This window comes from Saimiri boliviensis, chromosome 17 (assembly GCF_048565385.1).
Source record: "Saimiri boliviensis isolate mSaiBol1 chromosome 17, mSaiBol1.pri, whole genome shotgun sequence".
Taxonomy (NCBI): Eukaryota; Metazoa; Chordata; class Mammalia; order Primates; family Cebidae; genus Saimiri; species Saimiri boliviensis.
This window is the reverse complement of record NC_133465.1, coordinates 7,455,663-7,468,294: the sequence shown is the minus strand read 5'-3', so window position 1 is coordinate 7,468,294 and position 12,632 is coordinate 7,455,663. Positions and strand designations below refer to the sequence as shown.

Here is a 12,632-nt window from a genome sequence, read left to right as displayed (position 1 = left end):
TTGCGTTGCTTGATTTTTGGCAATCTAAAAATGGCAGAGTGGAGAAGCCAGGTGAAGTCTTTGCAAGTCCTATGCTATTGTGAAAATAGCATTTTCTTCTCATAGAGATGGCAGTTCAAATCTTTTCTGTCACTTAAAGATGGCATAAACTTAGGATGATTTAGGAAAAGCCGTTGTTTAATTTCTCTGAAGATCCAAAGCAGATTTGTTGGGAGATGAAGATAAGATCCCCAGGTGTATTGGTTAGCAACTGGTTTGTGTAACAAACCACTCCAAAGCTCAGGGCTTATACAATAAGCATTGATTACTGCTCAAGAGGCTATAGGTCTGGTCTGGCCAGGTTTGGGTCATCTTGCCTGGGCTCGTTTATGCATCTGTGGTCAGCTGGGGGGTTGGCTTGGGGTTGGCTGGTCTAGGGTGGCCTTGCTTCCATGTCTGACGTTTGGCTGGCTCTGGGCTGGGACAATGGGGATGATTGGGCCACATTAGCCTGGCCTGGCCTTGTTCACAGAATGGTTGGGTAGCGGTCCAAGAGAGAAACTGAAAGAGTCTTGCTGGAACTGAAGCATCATTTCTGCTGCATCCTATTGGCAAAAGCAGATTACAAGGCTGCCCAGATTCAAGGATCAGAGAAATAGATTCTACCTTTTGGTGGGGGAAACGACAAAGTCATACTGTGGAGAGAATGAATATAGAGAGAGGTAGAGATTTTTATTTTTCAGTCAATCCAGCATACCAGGGGAAGCATCTCAGCTATTAAGATCCAGCTTATAGGCTGGGTATGGTGGCTCACGCCTGTAATTCTAGCACTTTGGGAGGCTGAGGTGGGCAGATCACCTGAGGTCAGGTGTTTGAGACCAGCCTGACCAACATGGTGAAACTCTGTCTCTACTAAAAAAAAAAAAAATCAGCCAGTTGTGTTGGCAGGCTCCTGTAATCCCAGCTACTCAGGAGGCTAAGGTGGGGGAATTGCTTGAACCCAGGAGGTGGAGGTTGCAGTGAGCCGAGATGTACTCCAGCCTGGGCAACAGCAAGACTCCATCTCCAAAAAAAAAAAAAAAAAAAGAATCAACTTATTAAGTTAAGCAAGGGCAGGACCCATTCATTGCTGTTTTACTGTACCCAGAAAACTCCCTGGCATATAGGAATGTTTCAATTAGCTGTCAGGATTTGCTGATGGGTTGGTTGAGGGGTTTGAGAGAATGAGAGAGTCAAGGATAATTCCAGGTTTGGGGCTTGAAAACCTAGAAGTATGGCATCCCAGTTAATTAAGATGGGGAAGACTGTGTGAGAAGCTGGTTTTGTGGTGGGACAGGGAGATGAGAAGCTTTGTTGTGGATATGTTGAGTTTGAGAAGCCTGATAGATTTCCAAATGGAGTCTATTCTTTCTGTGTACCATAGTAAACATTTATAATTTTATTTTTTTTTTTGTAAATCAGTTCCACCAAGATACAGGTGTCAAAACAAAAGGATTTATTCTCTTTCTCTCTCTCTCTGCATATATATATAGAGAGAGGTTCTTGCTGTCACCCAGGCTAGAATGCAGTGGTGTGATCACAGCTCACTGCAGTGCTGAACTCCTTGGCTTAAGCAATTCTCTCTCCTCAGCCTCCCAAGTAGCTGGGATTCTAGGTGTGTGCCCCCATGCCTGGTTAAGTTTATTTTTTTGTAGAGATAGGGTTTCACGATGTTGCCCAGGCTGATGTCAACCTCCTGAGCTCAAGCAATTGTCCTTCCTTGGCTTCCCAAACTGCGGGGATTACATGTGTGAGCTGCAGTGCTCGGCCACAAAAGGGTTTATTGAAAAGAGTTGAATGACTTTTGCAGAGTGTGAGCAGGACTGGGGAAGCCGACAAAGTTGGTGGAGTCCCTGTGGCTAAGAACAGCAGAGACATCACGACTCTGAGGCCTGGAGGCACAAAAGGAAAGAACATCCACCCAGATCACCCACCCTAGCAGCTGTGTGCCTGTCTCCCCTGGGCCTGAAAGGTTTTGGATCATGGAAGGGAAGCCACCCAGCAGGAGCATTAGATCACAGTTCTACCAGGGCCACAGAAGGTAGAGGGGAGCAGAGCAGGAGAACCAATACACGGCAGTTTCCTCCAGAAGTTTCTGACCTGGTAACTGTGCTACCTAAGAAAGCCAACAATCACATTCTCCAGTTTTTTACAGGTAAAGGGACTAGGGAGGCAGGGAGGACATTAGGGAAAGTACAGGGAGGGCAACTGTGTGTTACAGGTGGAAATAACTGGAAAGACAGATCACAGATTGAATTAGTCATTGGAGGAGATTGAGATGATCTCTCTGCTGACTTCCAGATTGGGTTGGACAGCCCCAAACCAATACAGTCACAGCTCCAGCCCCAATTCCAGTCCCAAGGTCAGCTCTAATGTCATCCTGAAATTCAACCTCTGTCCCCATTGCAGCTCCAGCCTAGCTGTGCTACACCTCCACGCTCGGCCCCACCACATGTCCAGTCTCAGCCCCAAACTCAGACCCTACCCCAGAGAAGCCCTGTCTACAATCTTACCTTGACACCCAATCTCATTTTTAGCCCCAAGTACGTCAACCCCATCCTCACCCCTGATACAACAGTCATAAGCCCCGTTTCAACCTCACCTGCAATCCCAGCCCCAGCCCCACTCCTAGTCCCAATGCCTGGCTCAGTATCCACTGGATCCTCATTGCTTACCTCAAAACCAGCTCCACACCTACCTCCAGACCTTATCTTGCGCTCCCCCTTGGAGTCCTTTCTCTGCCCCCATCTCAGCTCTCACAGCTGCAGAGACCACTTGGGCCAAGGATGTCAATGAGGTATGAAGACCTCAAGTGCTTAGAGAGAGAGAAGGAACATGATCTTAGAAAAGGGAAGACAAGCAGAAGATCTCTAAGACAGGCCCACTCCCCAAAGTTTGCAGAGGCCTGAGCTAGTTCCTCTTGAGCCCACTCCCCTTTGCTCCCCTCCCCCAGCTCAGTCTTGTACCTTGAGGAGCCTGGGGCACACATGGGGACACTTCCAGTATGGCCCACACCCTCCATTCACCACCCCCCCCCAACCCCTGTCTATGCCTACTACTTAGGCCTCGGGTGTGCACGGCGGCAGCAGGGTCCGCCACCCAGAGTACAGGCCCAGGGAAGAGAGATACGTAGCTGCTTGGGTGGATGACCTGGGCTCCCAGGTGCCCAGAGGATGGTCTAGAAGAGCAGGTATGGCTTGGGGTGAGCACACCACCTTTGGCCCTGGAGATTCCCAGTCCCACAGGAAGCGATGGAGTCAGAGGAGGGCCCGTGAGGGACCTTTAAAGTGTGAAGCCCAGGTGGTAGCTGTAGTCTAAGGATGGAGCTTCTTTCTGAGACAGTGCCTCTTTCTATCTGCAATGAGGGAGTTCTCGTATCTCCCCTGTTGCTGTAGCTCCAGAGCTCCTGGTTTTGGTCATTTCTGTGACTCCAGTATGGACTGTGGTGATCCCCCTCTCTCTGAGGGTTCAGAGGCTGGCTTCTGTGGCCCTAGTCTTCAGAGGAGTTAGGGTCCTCAGGGGCACCAGAACAGGGAGGGGGAAAAACATGGGCTATTTAGGAAAGTCTTAAAAGGGAGACCATAACCTAACCTGCTTTCACAGATGAGTGTGAGCCTGTGAGGGGCCTGGCTGCCGCCAACTCTCCCCGTGTCCTTCTGCTCCTTCCCCGAGCTCTGACCGTGGAACCTCACATACCACCATCATCTCCCATCTCTCTCTCTCTCTCTCTCCTCTCTCTCTCTCTCTCTGTGTGTGTGTGTGTGTGTGTGTGTGTGTGTGTGTGTGTGTGTGTGTGTCTGTGTGTGTTTGGCCATCCCCAGGGGTGTGAGGGGCCTGTGTGACTGAGGACTTGTGCTGGACTCTAGGTCTAAGGCCTGGGCATCCCCTACCCTGAAATACTTCCCATCCTGCCCTTTCTTGGCATCCCCTATGGTCAGCCCTCCTCTCTAGACAGCTCCCCTGGGCCCTCTCCTCTTCCCATCTCTGTTATGTCCTGTGCCCTCCTCATCCGGACACCCCCTCCTCTTGCACGGCCACCTCCTCCCCCGTCCTTCCTGCAGTATCTCCACTCTGGGCCCTGTCTTCTCCTGCTGTCCCTGGGCTTTGGCCTTCTAGTGCTGGCCGTCATCTGTATGGTCAGATCCCAAAGTGAGGGTCACAGGGGTAGAAAGGGAAGAGAGAAATAATGGGGTGCAGTGGTGGGGTGGTAATAGTGAGGTACAGGGTTAGTGATGGATGGTCAGAGAAAAAGTCTTGAGACAAGAAAAAAATCTTTCAAAAGTGTTGGAGCAGTGGTGGGGTAGTGATGCGGTTTGAATCTGTATCCCTGCTCAAACCTCATGTGCAGTTGCAATTCCCAACATTGGAGGCCTGCTGGGAGGTGATTGGATCATGGGAGCAGTTTCTCATGGTTTAGCAGCATCCCCCTTGGTTATTCTGTCATGGCAGTGAGTTCTTGCGAGATCTAGTAGTTTAAAAGTAGACTGTGGCTCTCTTTTTCCTCCTGCTTCAGACGTGAAAGATGCTTCACCTCCCCTTTACAGTCCGCCATGATTGTAAGTTTCCTGAGGTCTCTCGAGAAGCCAAACAGATGCCACCATCCTTGCTGTATAGCCTGTAGAACCCTGAACCAATTAAACTTCTTTATCTCTATAAATTACCCAGTCTCAGGTATTTCTTTATAGCAGTGAGAGAACAAACTAATAAAGAAGATTGGTACCAAGATGTGGGGCATTGCCATAAATTACCTGAAAATGTGGATGTGACTTTGAAATTTGGTAATGGGCAGAGGTTGGAAAAGTGTGGAGGGCTCAGAAGAAGACAGGAAGATGAGGGGAAGTTTGGAACTTTCTAGATAATTGTTGAATGGCTGTGACCCAAATGTTGCTAGTGATATGGACAGAGATGGCTAGGCTGATGAGGTCTCAGATGGAGATGAGAAACTTACTGGTAATAGGAGCAAAGGTCACTTTTGTTACACCTTGGAAAAGAGCTTGGTTGGATTATGCTGCTGCCCTAGGGATCTGTGGAACTTTGAACTTGAGAGAGATGATTTAAGGTATCTGGTGGAAGAAATTTCCAAGCAGCAAAGTGTTGAAGCTGTAACCTGGGTGCTTCTAGCAGCATGAATTCATATGCATGAGCAAATAAATGATCAAAAGCTAGCACTTACATTTAAAGGGGAAGCAGAGCATAAAAGTTTGGACAATTTGTGGCTCTGCCACGTGGTAGAAAAGAAAAGCCCATTTTCAGGGGAGGAATTCAAGCAGGTCACAGAAATCTGCATAACTGAAAGGAAGGCAAGTGCTAATCAGGAGGACAATGGGGAAAAAACCTTGAAGGCATTTTAGAGACTTTCATGGCAGCCCCTCTTGTCACAGGCCCGGAGGCCTAGGAGGGAAGAATGGTTTCCTGCGCCAGGCCCAGGGCTCTGCTGTCCTGCATAGCCTTGGGACACTGGTCTCTGCATCCAGCTCCACATGTGGGTAAAAGGGGCCCAGGTACAGCTTGGGGTACTGCTTCAGAGGGTGTAAGTGATAAGTCTTAGTGGCTTCCATATGGTGTTAAGTTTGCAGGTACACTGAATACAAGAGTTGAGGTTTGGGAGTCTCTGTCTAGATTTCAGAGGATAAATCTACTAGGGCAGTGGGGAGGGGACATGTGGGGTTGAAAACCCCACACAAAGCCCCCACTGGGTCACTGCCTAGTAGAGTTTTGAGAAGAGGACCACCATCCTCCAGACCTCAGAATGGTAGACCCAGCAGCTTGGAAAAGCCTCAGGCACTCAACACTAGCCCATGAGAGTGGTTGCAGAGGCTGAACCCTGCAAAGCCTCCCAAGACTTTGGGAGCCCACCCCTCATACCAGTGTGCACTGGATGTGAGGCATGGAGTCAAAGGAGGTTACTGTGAAGTTTTAAGATTTAATGATTGTCCTGCTGGGTTTCAGATTTGCATGCATCCTGTAGTACCTTTATTTTGGCTGATTTCTCTCTTTTCGAATGGGCGTATTTAACCCAATACACATACCTGCATTGTATCTTGGGAATAACTAAATTGTTTTCTATTTTTGCAGGCTCATAGGTGGAAGGTACTAGCTTTGTCTCAGATGAGACTGGACTGGGGACTTTTGAGTTAATATTGAAACGAGTTGGGTCTTTGGAGGACTGTTGGGAAAGCATGCTTTGTATTTTGAAATATGAGAAGAACATGCGATTGGGAGGGGCCAGGGGCGGAATAATACGGTTTGGATCTAAGTCCCCACCCAAATCTCATATTCCATTGTAGTTCCCAATGTTGGAGGTGGGGCCTAGTGGGAGGTGATTGGATCACTGGGGCAGTTTCTCATGGTTTAACACCATTTCCCTTGGTGCTGCCATGATGACAGAGAGTTATTTAAAAGTGTGTAGTCTCTCCCTTCCCCTCTCCCCTCCCTCCCCCACTCTCCTCCCTTCTTTTTGGTACTGTTTGCCCCTGTCGCCCAGGCTGGAGTACAATGATGTGATCTCGGCTCGCTGCAACCTCCGCCTCCTGGGTTCAGGCAATTTTCCTGCCTCAGCCTCCCAAGCAGCTGGGATTACAGGCACTCACCACCACGCCTGGCTAACTTTTTGTATCTTTAGTAGAGGCAGGGTTTCACCACGTTGGCCAGGCTGGTCTCGAACTCCTGACCTCATGATCCACCTACCTCATGATCCACCTGCCTCGGTCTCCCAAAGTGCTGGGATTACAGGTGTGAGCCACCGTGCCCGGCCAGCACCTCCCCCCACTTTCTTTCTCCTGCTTCAGCCACATAAGATGCCTCACTTTCCCTTTGCCTTCTGCCATGATTGTGAGTTTCCTGAGGCCTCCCCAGAAGCCAAGCAGATGCCATTATGCTTCCTGTACAGCCTACAGAACCGTGCGCCTATGAAACCTCTTTTCTTTATAAATTACCAACTCTCAGGTGTTTCTTTATAGCAGTTCAAGAATGGTCAAATCTAGGCAATCGGGACAGAGTGTTTGGGGACAGTGATGAGGGCAGCTTTGGGCCAGTTGGGTGGCAACTGTGGGACAGACAGGAAGGCAGTGTTGGGCTGTGATGATGAACTGGGTATTTTGTAGTCAAACACACGAGAGCCTTGAATCCCGGCTCCTTCTTCTTTTTTTTTTTTTTTTTTTGGTTGCAGCCCAGCTGTTGCAATCCCAGCTCCTTCTTACTAGTTGCACAACATGGACAAATCACTTTACCTCTCTGAGCCTTAGTTTCATCCTCTATACCATCAGGACTATGATAGTGCCTGCCTCACTGGGTGACTGCAAGGACCGAGGGAGACACCGTGTGTGAAGTGCCCTGCTCAGTGCTGGCACAGAGGCCACCTGATGAATCTCAGCTCTGATAATCCCAAATGCATTCTCCACCTGATCAGGTTCTCCACGTCCGATGGACTTGCAGGCCCTGAAAAATGTTCAGCCCTTTCACGTCAAGCAACGTTGGGGAGGTTCTGGCATGGAATTCCCAGGGCGGGCCTGGCTCGAAGTGAGCCTGGGTGGGGAGTCGGGGCAACTGATTCTCGGAGACTGAGTTCCCTTATCTTCCAGGTGGAAGCTTGCCGAAAAGGGTGACTGCTCCAGAAACTGAGGTACAAGAACTGATTGGGAACTGCACGCAGGTAAGAGACCCCCCGAGGAGCGTGGGTGGAAGTGTCCCGTGGGCTCTCAGGACAAAGCCAGGGGTGGTAGCAGCCTTGTGAGTGCTGAGCCACCCTCCCCTCCAGCCTGCAGCATGAATGACGCTCCGTTGTACAGTGTGGGGAGCAAGCTGGAGAAGCAGGAGCAGGAACTCAGCAGATCCAAGGCCACCCTGGATGTTGTGTGTGGAGGGTTTGAGAGCTGCTAGGGCCAGGGCAGGGCACTGTTGAAGGGATTAGGAGTGTCTGTCCCCCACTGCCCATCTGTGTATGTCCCCAGGATGGACGACCATGTTCCCTCAAGTCGTGCAGCTGCTGGCTGACGTGCAATGTCCTGTCCTGTAATATGGCTGCCCTTGAGAGCCCAGGCTTCATCCCACCATGTTGCCTTCCCCCATGGGATCCTGGCCTCTGTCCATCAGGCTCCATGGGAACCTGGTGCCCCGGGAGCTGGCTGGAGCCCAGAGACAGCTTGAAATACCCCAGCTTGGCTATAATGAATACACTTGAAACAATCCTGCTAACTCCATTTTCCACTCTGAGCTATGTAGGGCATTCTGTTCTGAGAGCCTGTGGTCTGAGACACCTGGCGTCTTTGTAACCAATTTTCTGAGAAACAGGGCCCACTGGCCCTGTACATCCTGTACATTCTGTTTTGCAACTGTGTAACTGCCCACCCCACATCCTGAGTAAAGAAAAACAACTTTAAATAGAATTTTGTTGTTAGGCACTCCCCCTTCCTGAACCTGCTCCTCCTACTTCTGTAATAATCTGCTTACTGCCCCCTGACCCTAAACTGGTATAAAAATGTTGACCACCATTTGTTCTGGGATGAGAAGTTTGAGCTCTAACTGACTCTCGGACGCTGGCCGTTAAAGATGGACTCTTAACACACTCACAGTGCAGCGCTTCTGTTTTAAACTCGCTCCGGGTGTGACAAGCTGCCCCCAGCCATCTGGCTTTTAGGCGTTTTGGCCCCAGGCTGAGAACCCTCCACCAGCTGGAGAACCCCCACCCGGTTGCCATTCACTCCAGGAAGCGCTGATGAAGCCCTGATGATAAGACCCCCAGCCTAGGAGCACCCACATCTGGGTGGAGAGAAGCCAACGCCACCCATGGGTGTCAGATATGTGTCCAGACCTTCAAGGGCAGCATATATGTCAGGATGAGCCTCCGTGAACATGTGGGAGCTTGGGAATGAGGGGACAGCTCAGATGATGGGACACACTTCAGGCGAGTGCGCCACCGTCCCGTGCCTCGCACTCTGCAGCTTTGCCTTCGCGATCCGACCCCTCCCCTCGGTCCCTCACCCGAACGCTGCTCTGCTGACCTGTGGTCTCTGTAGTCCGAATCTTCTCCTTGTTTAGAATCTTCTCATCCTTCATATGAGCCAGGCACAGAAAGACAAGTACTTCATGATCTCACTGACATGTGGAATCTGGAAAAGTCCAATTCATAGAAATTGAGAGTAGAATGGTGGATACCGGAGGCTGGGCGAGCTGGAGCAGGAGGGGAGACACAGGTCAAAGCCTACAAAGTTGCAGTTAGACAGGAGGAGTAAGTTTTCCAGATCTATTGTGTGGCTTGGTGACTATAGTTAGGAACAATGGAATTTTTTTTTTTTTTTTTTTTTTTTGAGAGGGAGTCTCGCTCTGTCACCCAGGCTGGAGTGCAATGGTGCGATCTTGGCTCACTGCAACCTCCACCTCCTGGGTTCAAGTGAATTTCCTGCCTCAGCCTCCCGAGTAGCTGAGATTACAGGCGTCCAACACGGTACTCAGCTAATTTTTGCATTTTTAGTAGAGACAGAGTTTCGCCATGTTCGCCAGGCTGGTTTCAAACTCCTGAACTCAGGTGATCCACCCACCTCGGCCTCCCAAAGTGCTGGGATTACAAGTGTGAGCCAATGCGGCTGGCCAGAATACAAATTTTAAAACTGGTAAGAGAATAGATTATAAATAGTTGCCTCACACACCAAAAAATGTATCAGAGGTGATGGGTATGTTAATTAGCTTTCTTTAATCATCCCCTAACTATACATATATCAAAACATCACACTATACCTCATAAATATATATAATAATTATTTGCCAATTTAAAAAATAAAAGGGCCAAGCATGGTGGCTTATACCTGTAATCCCAGCACTTTGGGAAGCTGAGGTGGAAAGATAGTTGAGTCTGAGACCAGCCTGGGCAACATAGTGAGACCCCGTCTCTATTTCTATTTAAAATAAGTAAATAATACAATTAAATGTTTAAAAAGGTAAAAGTCTCTTCATCCTTCAGATCTCAGTATAAACATTACTTCTTTCATGGCCAGGCACAGTGGCTCATGCCTGTAATTTCAACACCTTGGGAGGTAGAGGTGGGAGGATTGCTTGAGCTCAGGAGTCTGAGACCGGCCTTGGCAACACGGCGAAACTCCATCTCTACAAAACATACTAAAACTACGGCCAGGTGTGGAGGCTTACGCCTGTAATCCCAGCACTTTGAGAGGCGGAGGTGGGTGGATCGCGAGGTCAGAAGTTCAAGACCAGACTGGCCAACATAGTGAAACCCCATTTCTACTAAAAAAATACCAAAAAAATAGCCAGGCACGGTGGTGGGTGCTTGTAGTCCCAGCTACTTGGGTGGCTGAGGCAGAACTGCTTGAACCCAGGAGGCAGAGGTTGCAGTGAGCCGAGATCGCGCCACTGCACTCCAGCTCGGGCAACAGAGTGAGACTTTGTCTCAAAACAAACAAACAAAAAAAAGCGAAAACTAGCCAGGTGTGGGGGCTCATGCCTGTAATCCTAGCTCCTCAGGAGGCTGAGGTGGGAGGATTGCTTGTGCTTGGGAGGCGGAGGTTGCAGTGAGCCAAGACTGGGCCATTGCACTCCAGCCTGGGCAACAGAGCAAAACGCTGTCTCAAACAAAACTAAACAAAATTACTTCTTTCAGGGTAGGCTGCCCCATTCCCTGTAGAAAAAGGAACCTCTTGCGGTTCTAAGTCCCTCTGCTACTCCGAGCTTCTTCCTCTGTGCCCCCATCCCCTGGCCGTGACTAGTCCAGATGTCTAGCCTACCTCATGGACGGAGCCCCAGGACGGAGGGACCACAGCTGCCCCTCCACTGATGTCCTCTCAGCTGCTGGTGCTGGGAGGTAGGTGGAGGGAAGGAGGGTCCCAAGGAGCAGACATAGTATTCCACAGTCCTACAGGAATTTTACTCAGTTCTCTCTGCCAGATCATGGTGCATGCATTATCGCTGACAGCTGAAAACCACCTTGCTGACTGCGGATCACCCGTCACTGCTAGATTTTCTGTCCTTTTTGGGCCTTGGTCGATTCTGGATTCTCTCCCCGTTCCACTTTCTCCCTGACTTTCCTGGGGATGATCTCTCTCTCTTTGGAGTGGGGCCTTCTCCTCACAGGTATCTGCTTCTCCTTCTCCCTCTTCCTCCCTGAGGTGTCCATGCTCCTTTCTGTTCTGGTCACACAGGTCACCCTGTATCCTCCCTGCCCCGTACCATGCCTCTGTGTCTACTGGCTCAACCTTACCTCTTACACAAACCTCTGAGGATGCAGGAAGCTTTAGATAACTCTCTCGCTGCTCTTTGGGGTGATGGGAGATTCGGAGTTTGTCTTCAGCTCCCTTTGCCCACACACCAGCTGTCATCCCTGCCTTCTGTCAGTGGCGCCTGCTGCTGCATGGGCCTCTCCCTGACGTCTTTTGCCTGCCCTTCACCTGAGAGGCAAAGCACAACCCTCTCTGCTCTGTTCAACCCCAACCCCATGCATAGTCCATCATCCTTGTTCCCAGAAGTTGCACCCCATCCGTGGTCAGAGCTCTGACCCCTTTTACGATGAACCACACCAGTGACTCACTTTCTTATTCTCCTCTCGCTTTCCCCGGCGGAACTGTATCTCATTCTGCAATGCAGTGAGGCTAGTATTGGATTCCTGTCTCATCTCTGGACTTGGCTTTATGCAGCCTTGTGATTTGTATCATGGAAGCTTTGGCTGGTGGTGTTGAAAGTCAAACCTTTGAAATTCAAAAAATCTTCTCTCAGGCCAGGCACGGTGGCTCATGCCTGTGATCCCAACACTTTGGAAGGCTGAAGAGGGCAGATCACAAGGTCAGGAGTTTGAGACCAGCCTGACCAACATGGTGAAACCCTGTCTCTACTAAAAATACAATAATCAGCCAGGTATGGTGGTGCGCGCCTGTAATCCCAGCTACTTGGGAGGCTGAGGCAGGAGAATCGCTTGAACCCGGGAGACAGAGATTGCCATGAGCTGAGATTGTACCACTGCACTCCAGCCTGGGCAACAGAGCGAGACCCCATCTCAAAAAAAAAAAAAAAAAAATCTTTTCTCTCCTCTGTGGCCTGACTCTTGCAATCTAGAATCACCTTAGCTTTCAGAAGTTTGCTTTTGTTAAGAGTTTGAAAATCCATTCAGAAATGCAGCTGACTTATATCGTCTGTTGTTCGTACCCACCCCCAATTTAGGGCTGTGACTAAGGAGAGCTGTCACTGAGGCCTGAGCGCTAGGTAGGATAATGCTTACAACACAGGGGTTTGCTGTGCCTGACAGAGGCCTCCTTTGCTGCTCCAAATATTATCTACTGTAAGCCTTTCATTTAATGTCTTTCTGCACTGCTTGGATTTTTTACCTGCATACATCGTATTATTTGAATTAAAAACCAACAAATAAATGAATGAGTTAAGATCATGCTATAATGGTCACCCCACAGCGAAAACAAAATCAAACAGTTCCAGCCTGGTTAGGAGAGGATGATGTGGGGCAGGTTGCAGCCACCAGGAAGGGACAGAAAGGAGAGGCTGTCACAGCTCTGAGAAGCTGGAATGCTTACAGTGGGATTAGATTAAATTGGGGCATTCGGTTGGTGGCAGGCTCCATGCATTAAGCATACTCAGAAAGTGGGACAGGGACTGGGAGGAAG

General features: G+C 49.7%; 1 long non-coding RNA gene across 1 annotated transcript; it reads right to left on the bottom strand.

The window, feature by feature from the left end:
- Positions 1-12: 12 nt before the first annotated feature.
- Positions 13-11,381, bottom strand: LOC141581791 (uncharacterized). Its single transcript, XR_012514528.1, has 3 exons — positions 11,225-11,381; positions 9,018-9,125; positions 13-2,833 (listed from the first exon to the last, which is right to left on the bottom strand). It is a non-coding gene; the product is annotated as an uncharacterized LOC141581791 (long non-coding RNA).
- Positions 11,382-12,632: the final 1,251 nt, after the last annotated feature.